A 14,958-nucleotide genomic window follows, 5' to 3' on the forward strand; every position below is an offset into this window, starting at 1 on the left:
ACCAGAGATCGAACATTACGGTGGACCAGAGACAGAACATTATCGCGGACCAAAGACGGAACATTATCGTGGACCAGAGACGGAACATTACCGTGAAACCGAACATTACCGTGGACCTGAGACAGAACATTACCGTGGACCAGAGACAGAACATTATCGTGAAACTGAAACAGAACATTATCGTGTACCAGAAACGGAACATTACCGTGAAACAGAAACACAAAATTATCGTGGACTAGAAACGGAACATTACCGTGAAACCGAAACAGAACATTATCGTGGACCAGAAACGGAACATTATTGTGGACCAGAGACAGAACATTATCGTGGACCAGAGACGGAACATCATCGTGGACCAGAGACGGAACATTATCGTGGACCAGAGACAGAACATTACCCTGAAACCTAAACAGAAAATTATCGTGGACCAGAAACGGAACATTATCGTGAAACCGAACATTATCGTGGACCAGAGACGGAACATTACCGTGAAAAAGAAACACAACATTATCGTGGACCAGAAACGGGACATTACCGTGAAACAGAAACAGAACATTACCGTGGACCAGAGACAGAACATTACCGTGGACCAGAGACAGAACATTACCGTGAAACCTAAACAGAACATTATCGTGGACCAGAAACGGAACATTATCGTGAAACCGAACATTATCGTGGACCAGAGACGGAACATTACCTTGAAACAGAAACACAACATTATCGTGGACCAGAAACGGAACATTACCGTGAAACCGAAACAGAACATTATCGTGGACCAGAAACGGAACATTACCGTGAAACAGAAACACAACATTATCGTGGACCAGAAACTGAACATTACCGTAAAACAGAAACACAATATTATCGTTGACCAGAAACGGAACATTACCATGAAAAAGAAACACAACATTATCTTGGACCAGAGACGGAACATTACCGTGGACCAGAGACAGAACATTACCGTGAAACAGAAACACAAAATTATCGTTGACCAGAAACGGAACATTACCGTGAAACAGAAACAGAACATTATCGTGGACCAGAGACGGAACATTACCGTGAAACAGAATATTATCGTGGACCAGAGATCGAACATTACCGTGGACCAGAAACGGAACATTACCGTGAAACCGAAACAGAACATCATCGTGGACCAGAAACGGAACATTACCGTGAAACAGAAACACAACATTATCGTGGACCAGAAACGGAACATTACCATGAAACAGAAACACAACATTATCGTGGACCAGAGACGGAACATTACCTGGACCAGAGACAGAACATTACCGTTGACCAGAGACAGAACATTACCGTTAAAAAGAAACACAACATTATCGTCGACCAGAAAAGGAACATTACCGTGAAACAGAAACACAACATTATCTTGGACCAGAGACGGAACATTACCGTGGACCAGAGACGGAACATTATCGTGGACCAGAGACAGAACATTACCCTGAAACCTAAACAGAACATTATCGTGGACCAGAAACGGAACATTATCGTGAAACCGAAAATTATCGTGGACCAGAGACGGAACATTACCTGGACCAGAGACAGAACATTACCGTTGACCAGAGACAGAACATTACCGTTAAAAAGAAACACAACATTATCGTCGACCAGAAACGGAACATTACCGTGAAACAGAAACAGAACATTACCGTGTACCAGAGACAGAACATTACCGTGGACCAGAGACAGAACATTACCCTGAAACCTAAACAGAACATTATCGTGGACCAGAAACGGAACATTATCGTGAAACCGAAAATTATCGTGGACCAGAGACGGAACATTACCGTGAAACAGAAACACAACATTATTGTGGACCAGAAACGGAACATTACCGTGAAAAAGAAACACAACATTATCGTGGACCAGAAACGGAACATTACTGTGAAACAGAAACAGAACATTACCGTGTACCAGAGACAGAACATTACCGTGGACCAGAGACAGAACATTACCTTGAAACCTAAACAGAACATTATCGTGGACCAGAAACGGAACATTATCGTGAAACCGAAAATTATCGTGGACCAGAGACGGAACATTACCGTGAAACAGAAACACAACATTATTGTGGACCAGAAACGGAACATTACCGTGAAAAAGAAACACAACTTTATCGTGGACCAGAAACGGAACATTACTGTGAAACAGAAAAAGAACATTACCGTGGACCAGAGACAGAACATTACCGTGGACCAGAGACAGAACATTACCGTGAAACCTGAACAGAACATTATCGTGGACCAGAAACGGAACATTATCGTGAAACCGAACATTATCGTGGACCAGAGACGGAACATTACCGTGAAACAGAAACACAACATTATCGTGGACCAGAAATGGAACATTACCGTGAAAAAGAAACACAACATTATCGTGGACCAGAAACGGAACATTACCGTGAAACAGAAACACAACATTATTGTGGACCAGAAACGGAACATTACCGTGAAAAAGAAACACAACATTATCGTGGACCAGAAACGGAACATTACCGTGAAACAGAAACAGAACATTACCGTGGACCAGAGACAGAACATTACCGTGGACCAGAGACAGAACATTACCGTGAAACCGAAACAGAACATTATCGTGGACCAGAAACGGAACATTATCCTGGACCAGAGACAGAACATTATCGTGGACCAGAAACGGAACATTACCTTGAAACAGAAACAGAACATTAGCGTGGACCAGAGACAGAACATTACCGTGAAACAGAACATTATCGTGGACCAGAAACGGAACATTACCGTGAAACAGAACATTATCGTGGACCAGAGACGGAACATTACCGTGGACCAGAGACGGAACGTTACCGTGAAACCGAAACAGAACATTATAGTGGACCAGAAACGGAACATTACCGTGAAACAGAAACACAACATTATCGTGGACCAGAAACGGAACATTACCGTGAAAAAGAAACACAACATTATCGTGGACCAGAAACGGAAGATTACCGTGAAACAGAAAAAGAACATTATCGTGGACCAGAGACGAAACATTACCGTTAAACCGAACATTATCGTGGACCAGAGATCAAACATTACGGTGGACCAGAGACAGAACATTATCGCGGACCAAAGACGGAACATTATCGTGGACCAGAGACGGAACATTACCGTGAAACCGAACATTACCGTGGACCTGAGACAGAACATTACCGTGGACCAGAGACAGAACATTATCGTGAAACTGAAACAGAACATTATCGTGGACCAGAAACGGAACATTACCGTGAAACAGAAACACAAAATTATCGTGGACTAGAAACGGAACATTACCGTGAAACCGAAACAGAACATTATCGTGGACCAGAAACGGAACATTATTGTGGACCAGAGACAGAACATTATCGTGGACCAGAGACGGAACATCATCGTGGACCAGAGACGGAACATTATCGTGGACCAGAGACAGAACATTACCCTGAAACCTAAACAGAAAATTATAGTGGACCAGAAACGGAACATTATCGTGAAACCGAACATTATCGTGGACCAGAGACGGAACATTACCGTGAAACAGAAACACAACATTATCGTGGACCAGAAACGGAACATTACCGTGAAAAAGAAACACAACATTATCGTGGACTAGAAACGGAACATTACCGTGAAACAGAAACAGAACATTACCGTGGACCAGAGACAGAACATTACCGTGGACCAGAGACAGAACATTACCGTGAAACCTAAACAGAACATTATCGTGGACCAGAAACGGAACATTATCGTGAAACCGAATATTATCGTGGACCAGAGACGGAACATTACCGTGAAACAGAAACACAACATTATCGTGGACCAGAAACGGAACATTACCGTGAAAAAGAAACACAACATTATCGTGGACCAGAAACGGAACATTACCGTGAAACAGAAACAGAACATTATCGTGGACCAGAGACGGAACATTACCGTGAAACCGAACATTATCATGTACCAGAGATCGAACATTACCGTAGACCAGAGACAGAACATTATCGCGGACCAAAGACGGAACATTATCGTGGACCAGAGACGGAACATTACCGTGAAACCGAACATTATCGTGGACCTGAGACAGAACATTACCGTGGACCAGAGACAGAACATTATCGTGAAACCGAAACAGAACATTATCGTGGACTAGAAACGGAACATTACCGTGAAACAGAAACACAAAATTATCGTGGATTAGAAACGGAACATTACCGTGAAACAGAAACAGAACATTTTCGTGGACCAGAGACGGAACATTACCGTGAAACCGAACATTATCGTGGACCAGAGATGGAACATTACCCTGGACCAGAGACAGAATATTACCGTGGACCAGAGACAGAACATTACCGTGGACCAGAGACAGAACATTATCGCGGACCAAAGACGGAACATTATCGTGGACCAGAGACGGAACATTACCGTGAAACCGAACATTACCGTGGACCTGAGACAGAACATTACCGTGGACCAGAGACAGAACATTATCGTGAAACTGAAACAGAACATTATCGTGGACCAGAAACGGAACATTACCGTGAAACAGAAACACAAAATTATCGTGGACTAGAAACGGAACATTACCGTGAAACCGAAACAGAACATTATCGTGGACCAGAAACGGAACATTATTGTGGACCAGAGACAGAACATTATCGTGGACCAGAGACGGAACATTACCGTTAAACCGAACATTATCGTGGACCAGAGATCGAACATTACGGTGGACCAGAGACAGAACATTATCGCGGACCAAAGACGGAACATTATCGTGGACCAGAGACGGAACATTACCGTGAAACCGAACATTACCGTGGACCTGAGACAGAACATTACCGTGGACCAGAGACAGAACATTATCGTGAAACTGAAACAGAACATTATCGTGTACCAGAAACGGAACATTACCGTGAAACAGAAACACAAAATTATCGTGGACTAGAAACGGAACATTACCGTGAAACCGAAACAGAACATTATCGTGGACCAGAAACGGAACATTATTGTGGACCAGAGACAGAACATTATCGTGGACCAGAGACGGAACATCATCGTGGACCAGAGACGGAACATTATCGTGGACCAGAGACAGAACATTACCCTGAAACCTAAACAGAAAATTATCGTGGACCAGAAACGGAACATTATCGTGAAACCGAACATTATCGTGGACCAGAGACGGAACATTACCGTGAAAAAGAAACACAACATTATCGTGGACCAGAAACGGGACATTACCGTGAAACAGAAACAGAACATTACCGTGGACCAGAGACAGAACATTACCGTGGACCAGAGACAGAACATTACCGTGAAACCTAAACAGAACATTATCGTGGACCAGAAACGGAACATTATCGTGAAACCGAACATTATCGTGGACCAGAGACGGAACATTACCTTGAAACAGAAACACAACATTATCGTGGACCAGAAACGGAACATTACCGTGAAACCGAAACAGAACATTATCGTGGACCAGAAACGGAACATTACCGTGAAACAGAAACACAACATTATCGTGGACCAGAAACTGAACATTACCGTAAAACAGAAACACAATATTATCGTTGACCAGAAACGGAACATTACCGTGAAAAAGAAACACAACATTATCTTGGACCAGAGACGGAACATTACCGTGGACCAGAGACAGAACATTACCGTGAAACAGAAACACAAAATTATCGTTGACCAGAAACGGAACATTACCGTGAAACAGAAACAGAACATTATCGTGGACCAGAGACGGAACATTACCGTGAAACAGAATATTATCGTGGACCAGAGATCGAACATTACCGTGGACCAGAAACGGAACATTACCGTGAAACCGAAACAGAACATCATCGTGGACCAGAAACGGAACATTACCGTGAAACAGAAACACAACATTATCGTGGACCAGAAACGGAACATTACCATGAAACAGAAACACAACATTATCGTGGACCAGAGACGGAACATTACCTGGACCAGAGACAGAACATTACCGTTGACCAGAGACAGAACATTACCGTTAAAAAGAAACACAACATTATCGTCGACCAGAAAAGGAACATTACCGTGAAACAGAAACACAACATTATCTTGGACCAGAGACGGAACATTACCGTGGACCAGAGACGGAACATTATCGTGGACCAGAGACAGAACATTACCCTGAAACCTAAACAGAACATTATCGTGGACCAGAAACGGAACATTATCGTGAAACCGAAAATTATCGTGGACCAGAGACGGAACATTACCTGGACCAGAGACAGAACATTACCGTTGACCAGAGACAGAACATTACCGTTAAAAAGAAACACAACATTATCGTCGACCAGAAACGGAACATTACCGTGAAACAGAAACAGAACATTACCGTGTACCAGAGACAGAACATTACCGTGGACCAGAGACAGAACATTACCCTGAAACCTAAACAGAACATTATCGTGGACCAGAAACGGAACATTATCGTGAAACCGAAAATTATCGTGGACCAGAGACGGAACATTACCGTGAAACAGAAACACAACATTATTGTGGACCAGAAACGGAACATTACCGTGAAAAAGAAACACAACATTATCGTGGACCAGAAACGGAACATTACTGTGAAACAGAAACAGAACATTACCGTGTACCAGAGACAGAACATTACCGTGGACCAGAGACAGAACATTACCTTGAAACCTAAACAGAACATTATCGTGGACCAGAAACGGAACATTATCGTGAAACCGAACATTATCGTGGACCAGAGACGGAACATTACCGTGAAACAGAAACACAACATTATCGTGGACCAGAAATGGAACATTACCGTGAAAAAGAAATACAACATTATCGTGGACCTGAAACGGAACATTACCGTGAAACAGAAACACAACATTATTGTGGACCAGAAACGGAACATTACCGTGAAAAAGAAACACAACATTATCGTGGACCAGAAACGGAACATTACCGTGAAACAGAAACAGAACATTACCGTGGACCAGAGACAGAACATTACCGTGAAACCGAAACAGAACATTATCGTGGACCAGAAACGGAACATTATCGTGGACCAGAGACAGAACATTATCGTGGACCAGAAACGGAACATTACCTTGAAACAGAAACAGAACATTAGCGTGGACCAGAGACAGAACATTACCGTGAAACAGAACATTATAGTGGACCAGAAACGGAACATTACCGTGAAACAGAAACACAACATTATCGTGGACCAGAAACGGAATATTACCGTGAAAAAGAAACACAACATTATCGTGGACCAGAAACGGAACATTACCGTGAAACAGAAAAAGAACATTATCGTGGACCAGAGACTAAACATTACCGTTAAACCGAACATTATCGTGGACCAGAGATCGAACATTACGGTGGACCAGAGACAGAACATTATCGCGGACCAAAGACGGAACATTATCGTGGACCAGAGACGGAACATTACCGTGAAACCGAACATTACCGTGGACCTGAGACAGAACATTACCGTGGACCAGAGACAGAACATTATCGTGAAACTGAAACAGAACATTATCGTGGACCAGAAACGGAACATTACCGTGAAACAGAAAAACAAAATTATCGTGGACTAGAAACGGAACATTACCGTGAAACCGAAACAGAACATTATCGTGGACCAGAAACGGAACATTATTGTGGACCAGAGACAGAACATTATCGTGGACCAGAGACGGAACATCATCGTGGACCAGAGACGGAACATTATCGTGGACCAGAGACAGAACATTACCCTGAAACCTAAACAGAAAATTATCGTGGACCAGAAACGGAACATTATCGTGAAACCGAACATTATCGTGGACCAGAGACGGAACATTACCGTGAAACAGAAACACAACATTATCGTGGACCAGAAACGGAACATTACCGTGAAAAAGAAACACAACATTATCGTGGACCAGAAACGGAACATTACCGTGAAACAGAAACAGAACATTACCGTGGACCAGAGACAGAACATTACCGTGGACCAGAGACAGAACATTACCGTGAAACCTAAACAGAACATTATCGTGGACAAGAAACGGAACATTATCGTGAAACCGAACATTATCGTGGACCAGAGACGGAACATTACCGTGAAACAGAAACACAACATTATCGTTGACCAGAGACAGAACATTACCGTTAAAAAGAAACACAACATTATCGTCAACCAGAAACGGAACATTACCGTGAAACAGAAACACAACATTATCTTGGACCAGAGACGGAACATTACCGTGGACCAGAGACGGAACATTATCGTGGACCAGAGACGGAACATTACCGTGAAACAGAAACACAACATTATTGTGGACCAGAAACGGAACATTACCGTGAAAAAGAAACACAACTTTATCGTGGACCAGAAACGGAACATTACTGTGAAACAGAAAAAGAACATTACCGTGGACCAGAGACAGAACATTACCGTGGACCAGAGACAGAACATTACCGTGAAACCTGAACAGAACATTATCGTGGACCAGAAACGGAACATTATCGTGAAACCGAACATTATCGTGGACCAGAGACGGAACATTACCGTGAAACAGAAACACAACATTATCGTGGACCAGAAATGGAACATTACCGTGAAAAAGAAACACAACATTATCGTGGACCAGAAACGGAACATTACCGTGAAACAGAAACACAACATTATTGTGGACCAGAAACGGAACATTACCGTGAAAAAGAAACACAACATTATCGTGGACCAGAAACGGAACATTACCGTGAAACAGAAACAGAACATTACCGTGGACCAGAGACAGAACATTACCGTGGACCAGAGACAGAACATTACCGTGAAACCGAAACAGAACATTATCGTGGACCAGAAACGGAACATTATCCTGGACCAGAGACAGAACATTATCGTGGACCAGAAACGGAACATTACCTTGAAACAGAAACAGAACATTAGCGTGGACCAGAGACAGAACATTACCGTGAAACAGAACATTATCGTGGACCAGAAACGGAACATTACCGTGAAACAGAACATTATCGTGGACCAGAGACGGAACATTACCGTGGACCAGAGACGGAACGTTACCGTGAAACCGAAACAGAACATTATAGTGGACCAGAAACGGAACATTACCGTGAAACAGAAACACAACATTATCGTGGACCAGAAACGGAACATTACCGTGAAAAAGAAACACAACATTATCGTGGACCAGAAACGGAAGATTACCGTGAAACAGAAAAAGAACATTATCGTGGACCAGAGACGAAACATTACCGTTAAACCGAACATTATCGTGGACCAGAGATCGAACATTACGGTGGACCAGAGACAGAACATTATCGCGGACCAAAGACGGAACATTATCGTGGACCAGAGACGGAACATTACCGTGAAACCGAACATTACCGTGGACCTGAGACAGAACATTACCGTGGACCAGAGACAGAACATTATCGTGAAACTGAAACAGAACATTATCGTGGACCAGAAACGGAACATTACCGTGAAACAGAAACACAAAATTATCGTGGACTAGAAACGGAACATTACCGTGAAACCGAAACAGAACATTATCGTGGACCAGAAACGGAACATTATTGTGGACCAGAGACAGAACATTATCGTGGACCAGAGACGGAACATCATCGTGGACCAGAGACGGAACATTATCGTGGACCAGAGACAGAACATTACCCTGAAACCTAAACAGAAAATTATAGTGGACCAGAAACGGAACATTATCGTGAAACCGAACATTATCGTGGACCAGAGACGGAACATTACCGTGAAACAGAAACACAACATTATCGTGGACCAGAAACGGAACATCACCGTGAAAAAGAAACACAACATTATCGTGGACTAGAAACGGAACATTACCGTGAAACAGAAACAGAACATTACCGTGGACCAGAGACAGAACATTACCGTGGACCAGAGACAGAACATTACCGTGAAACCTAAACAGAACATTATCGTGGACCAGAAACGGAACATTATCGTGAAACCGAATATTATCGTGGACCAGAGACGGAACATTACCGTGAAACAGAAACACAACATTATCGTGGACCAGAAACGGAACATTACCGTGAAAAAGAAACACAACATTATCGTGGACCAGAAACGGAACATTACCGTGAAACAGAAACAGAACATTATCGTGGACCAGAGACGGAACATTACCGTGAAACCGATAATTATCGTGTACCAGAGATCGAACATTACCGTAGACCAGAGACAGAACATTATCGCGGACCAAAGACGGAACATTATCGTGGACCAGAGACGGAACATTACCGTGAAACCGAACATTATCGTGGACCTGAGACAGAACATTACCGTGGACCAGAGACAGAACATTATCGTGAAACCGAAACAGAACATTATCGTGGACTAGAAACGGAACATTACCGTGAAACAGAAACACAAAATTATCGTGGATTAGAAACGGAACATTACCGTGAAACCGAACATTATCGTGGACCAGAGATGGAACATTACCGTGGACCAGAGACAGAATATTACCGTGGACCAGAGACAGAACATTACCGTGGACCAGAGACAGAACATTATCGCGGACCAAAGACGGAACATTATCGTGGACCAGAGACGGAACATTACCGTGAAACCGAACATTACCGTGGACCTGAGACAGAACATTACCGTGGACCAGAGACAGAACATTATCGTGAAACTGAAACAGAACATTATCGTGGACCAGAAACGGAACATTACCGTGAAACAGAAACACAAAATTATCGTGGACTAGAAACGGAACATTACCGTGAAACCGAAACAGAACATTATCGTGGACCAGAAACGGAACATTATTGTGGACCAGAGACAGAACATTATCGTGGACCAGAGACGGAACATCATCGTGGACCAGAGACGGAACATTATCGTGGACCAGAGACAGAACATTACCCTGAAACCTAAACAGAAAATTATCGTGGACCAGAAACGGAACATTATCGTGAAACCGAACATTATCGTGGACCAGAGACGGAACATTACCGTGAAACAGAAACACAACATTATCGTGGACCAGAAACGGAACATTACCGTGAAAAAGAAACACAACATTATCGTGGACCAGAAACGGAACATTACCGTGAAACAGAAACAGAACATTACCGTGGACCAGAGACAGAACATTACCGTGGACCAGAAACAGAACATTACCGTGAAACCTAAACAGAACATTATCGTGGACCAGAAACGGAACATTATCGTGAAACCGAACATTATCGTGGACCAGAGACGGAACATTACCGTGAAACAGAAACACAACATTATCGTGGACCAGAAACGGAACATTACCGTGAAACAGAAACAGAACATTACCGTGGACCAGAGACAGAACATTACTGTGAAACCTAAACAGAACATTATCGTGGACCAGAAACGGAACATTATCGTGAAACCGAACATTATCGTGTACCAGAGACGGAACATTACCGTGAAACAGAAACACAACATTATCGTGGACCAGAAATGGAACACAACATTATCGTGGACCAGAAACGGAACATTACCGTGAAACAGAAACACAACATTATTGTGGACCAGAAACGGAACATTACCGTGAAAAAGAAACACAACATTATCGTGGACCAGAAACGGAACATTACCGTGAAACAGAAACAGAACATTACCGTGGACAGAGACAGAACATTACCGTGAAACCGAAACAGAACATTATCGTGGACCAGAAACGGAACATTATCGTGGACCAGAGACAGAACATTATTGTGGACCAGAAACGGAACAATACCGTGAAACAGAAACAGAACATTATCGTGGACCAGAGACGGAACATTACCGTGAAACCGAACATTATCGTGTACCAGAGATCGAACATTACCGTGGACCAGAGACAGAACATTATCGCGGACCAAAGACGGAACATTATCGTGGACCAGAGACGGAACATTACCGTGAAACCGAACATTATCGTGGACCTGAGACAGAACATTACCGTGGACCAGAGACAGAACATTATCGTGAAACCGAAACAGAACATTATCGTGGACCAGAAACGGAACATTACCGTGAAACAGAAACACAACATTATCGTGGACCAGAAACGGAACATTACCGTGAAACAGAAACAGAACATTACCGTGGACCAGAGACAGAACATTACCGTGGACCAGAGACAGAACATTACCGTGAAACCTAAACAGAACATTATCGTGGACCAGAAACGGAACATTATCGTGAAACCGAACATTATCGTGGACCAGAGACGGAACATTACCGTGAAACAGAAACACAACATTATCGTGGACCAAAAACGGAACATTACCGTGAAAAAGAAACACATTATCGTGGACCAGAAACGGAACATTACCGTGAAACAGAAACAGAACATTATCGTGGACCGGAGACGGAACATTACCGTGAAACAGAAACACAACATTATTGTGGACCAGAAACGGAACATTACCGTGAAAAAGAAACACAACATTATCGTGGACCAGAAACGGAACATTACTGTGAAACAGAAACAGAACATTACCGTGGACCAGAGACAGAACATTACCGTGGACCAGAGACAGAACATTACCGTGAAACCTAAACAGAACATTATCGTGGACCAGAAACGGAACATTATCGTGAAACCGAACATTATCGTGGACCAGAGACGGAACATTACCGTGAAACAGAAACACAACATTATCGTGGACCAGAAATGGAACATTACCGTGAAAAAGAAACACAACATTATCGTGGACCAGAAACGGAACATTACCGTGAAACAGAAACAGAACATTACCGTGGACCAGAGACAGAACATTACCGTGGACCAGAAACAGAACATTACCGTGAAACCTAAACAGAACATTATCGTGGACCAGAAACGGAACATTATCGTGAAACAGAACATTATCGTGGACCAGAGACGGAACATTACCGTGAAACAGAAACACAACATTATCGTGGACCAGAAACGGAACATTACCGTGAAACAGAAACAGAACATTACCGTGGACCAGAGACAGAACATTACTGTGAAACCTAAACAGAACATTATCGTGGACCAGAAACGGAACATTATCGTGAAACCGAACATTATCGTGTACCAGAGACGGAACATTACCGTGAAACAGAAACACAACATTATCGTGGACCAGAAATGGAACACAACATTATCGTGGACCAGAAACGGAACATTACCGTGAAACAGAAACACAACATTATTGTGGACCAGAAACGGAACATTACCGTGAAAAAGAAACACAACATTATCGTGGACCAGAAACGGAACATTACCGTGAAACAGAAACAGAACATTACCGTGGACCAGAGACAGAACATTACCGTGAAACCGAAACAGAACATTATCGTGGACCAGAAACGGAACATTATCGTGGACCAGAGACAGAACATTATTGTGGACCAGAAACGGAACAATACCGTGAAACAGAAACAGAACATTATCGTGGACCAGAGACGGAACATTACCGTGAAACCGAACATTATCGTGTACCAGAGATCGAACATTACCGTGGACCAGAGACAGAACATTATCGCGGACCAAAGACGGAACATTATCGTGGACCAGAGACGGATCATTACCGTGAAACCGAACATTATCGTGGACCTGAGACAGAACATTACCGTGGACCAGAGACAGAACATTATCGTGAAACCGAAACAGAACATTATCGTGGACCAGAAACGGAACATTACCGTGAAACAGAAACACAACATTATCGTGGACCAGAAACGGAACATTACCGTGAAAAAGAAACACAACATTATCGTGGACCAGAAACGGAACATTACCGTGAAACAGAAACAGAACATTACCGTGGACCAGAGACAGAACATTACCGTGGACCAGAGACAGAACATTACCGTGAAACCTAAACAGAACATTATCGTGGACCAGAAACGGAACATTATCGTGAAACCGAACATTATCGTGGACCAGAGACGGAACATTACCGTGAAACAGAAACACAACATTATCGTGGACCAAAAATGGAACATTACCGTGAAAAAGAAACACATTATCGTGGACCAGAAACGGAACATTACCGTGAAACAGAAACAGAACATTATCGTGGACCGGAGACGGAACATTACCGTGAAACAGAAACACAACATTATTGTGGACCAGAAACGGAACATTACCGTGAAAAAGAAACATAACATTATCGTGGACCAGAAACGGAACATTACTGTGAAACAGAAACAGAACATTACCGTGGACCAGAGACAGAACATTACCGTGGACCAGAGACAGAACATTACCGTGAAACCTAAACAGAACATTATCGTGGACCAGAAACGGAACATTATCGTGAAACCGAACATTATCGTGGACCAGAGACGGAACATTACCGTGAAACAGAAACACAACATTATCGTGGACCAGAAATGGAACATTACCGTGAAAAAGAAACACAACATTATCGTGGACCAGAAACGGAACATTACCGTGAAACAGAAACACAACATTATTGTGGACCAGAAACGGAACATTACCGTGAAAAAGAAACACAACATTATCGTGGACCAGAAACGGAACATTACCGTGAAACAGAAACAGAACATTACCGTGGACCAGAGACAGAACATTACCGTGAAACCGAAACAGAACATTATCGTGGACCAGAAACGGAACATTATCGTGGACCAGAGACAGAACATTATCGTGGACCAGAAACGGAACAATACCGTGAAACAGAAACAGAACATTATCGTGGACCAGAGACGGAACATTACCGTGAAACCGAACATTATCGTGTACCAGAGATCGAACATTACCGTGGACCAGAGACAGAACATTATCGCGGACCAAAGACGGAACATTATCGTGGACCAGAAACGGAACATTACTGTGAAACAGAAACAGAACATTACCGTGGACCAGAGACAGAACATTACCGTGGACCAGAGACAGAACATTACCGTGAAACCTAAACAGAACATTATCGTGGACCAGAA

This window comes from Leuresthes tenuis, unplaced genomic scaffold (genome assembly GCF_036924035.1).
Source record: "Leuresthes tenuis unplaced genomic scaffold, fLeuTen1.0.hap1 SCAF_23, whole genome shotgun sequence".
NCBI classification, from domain to species: domain Eukaryota; kingdom Metazoa; phylum Chordata; class Actinopteri; order Atheriniformes; family Atherinopsidae; genus Leuresthes; species Leuresthes tenuis.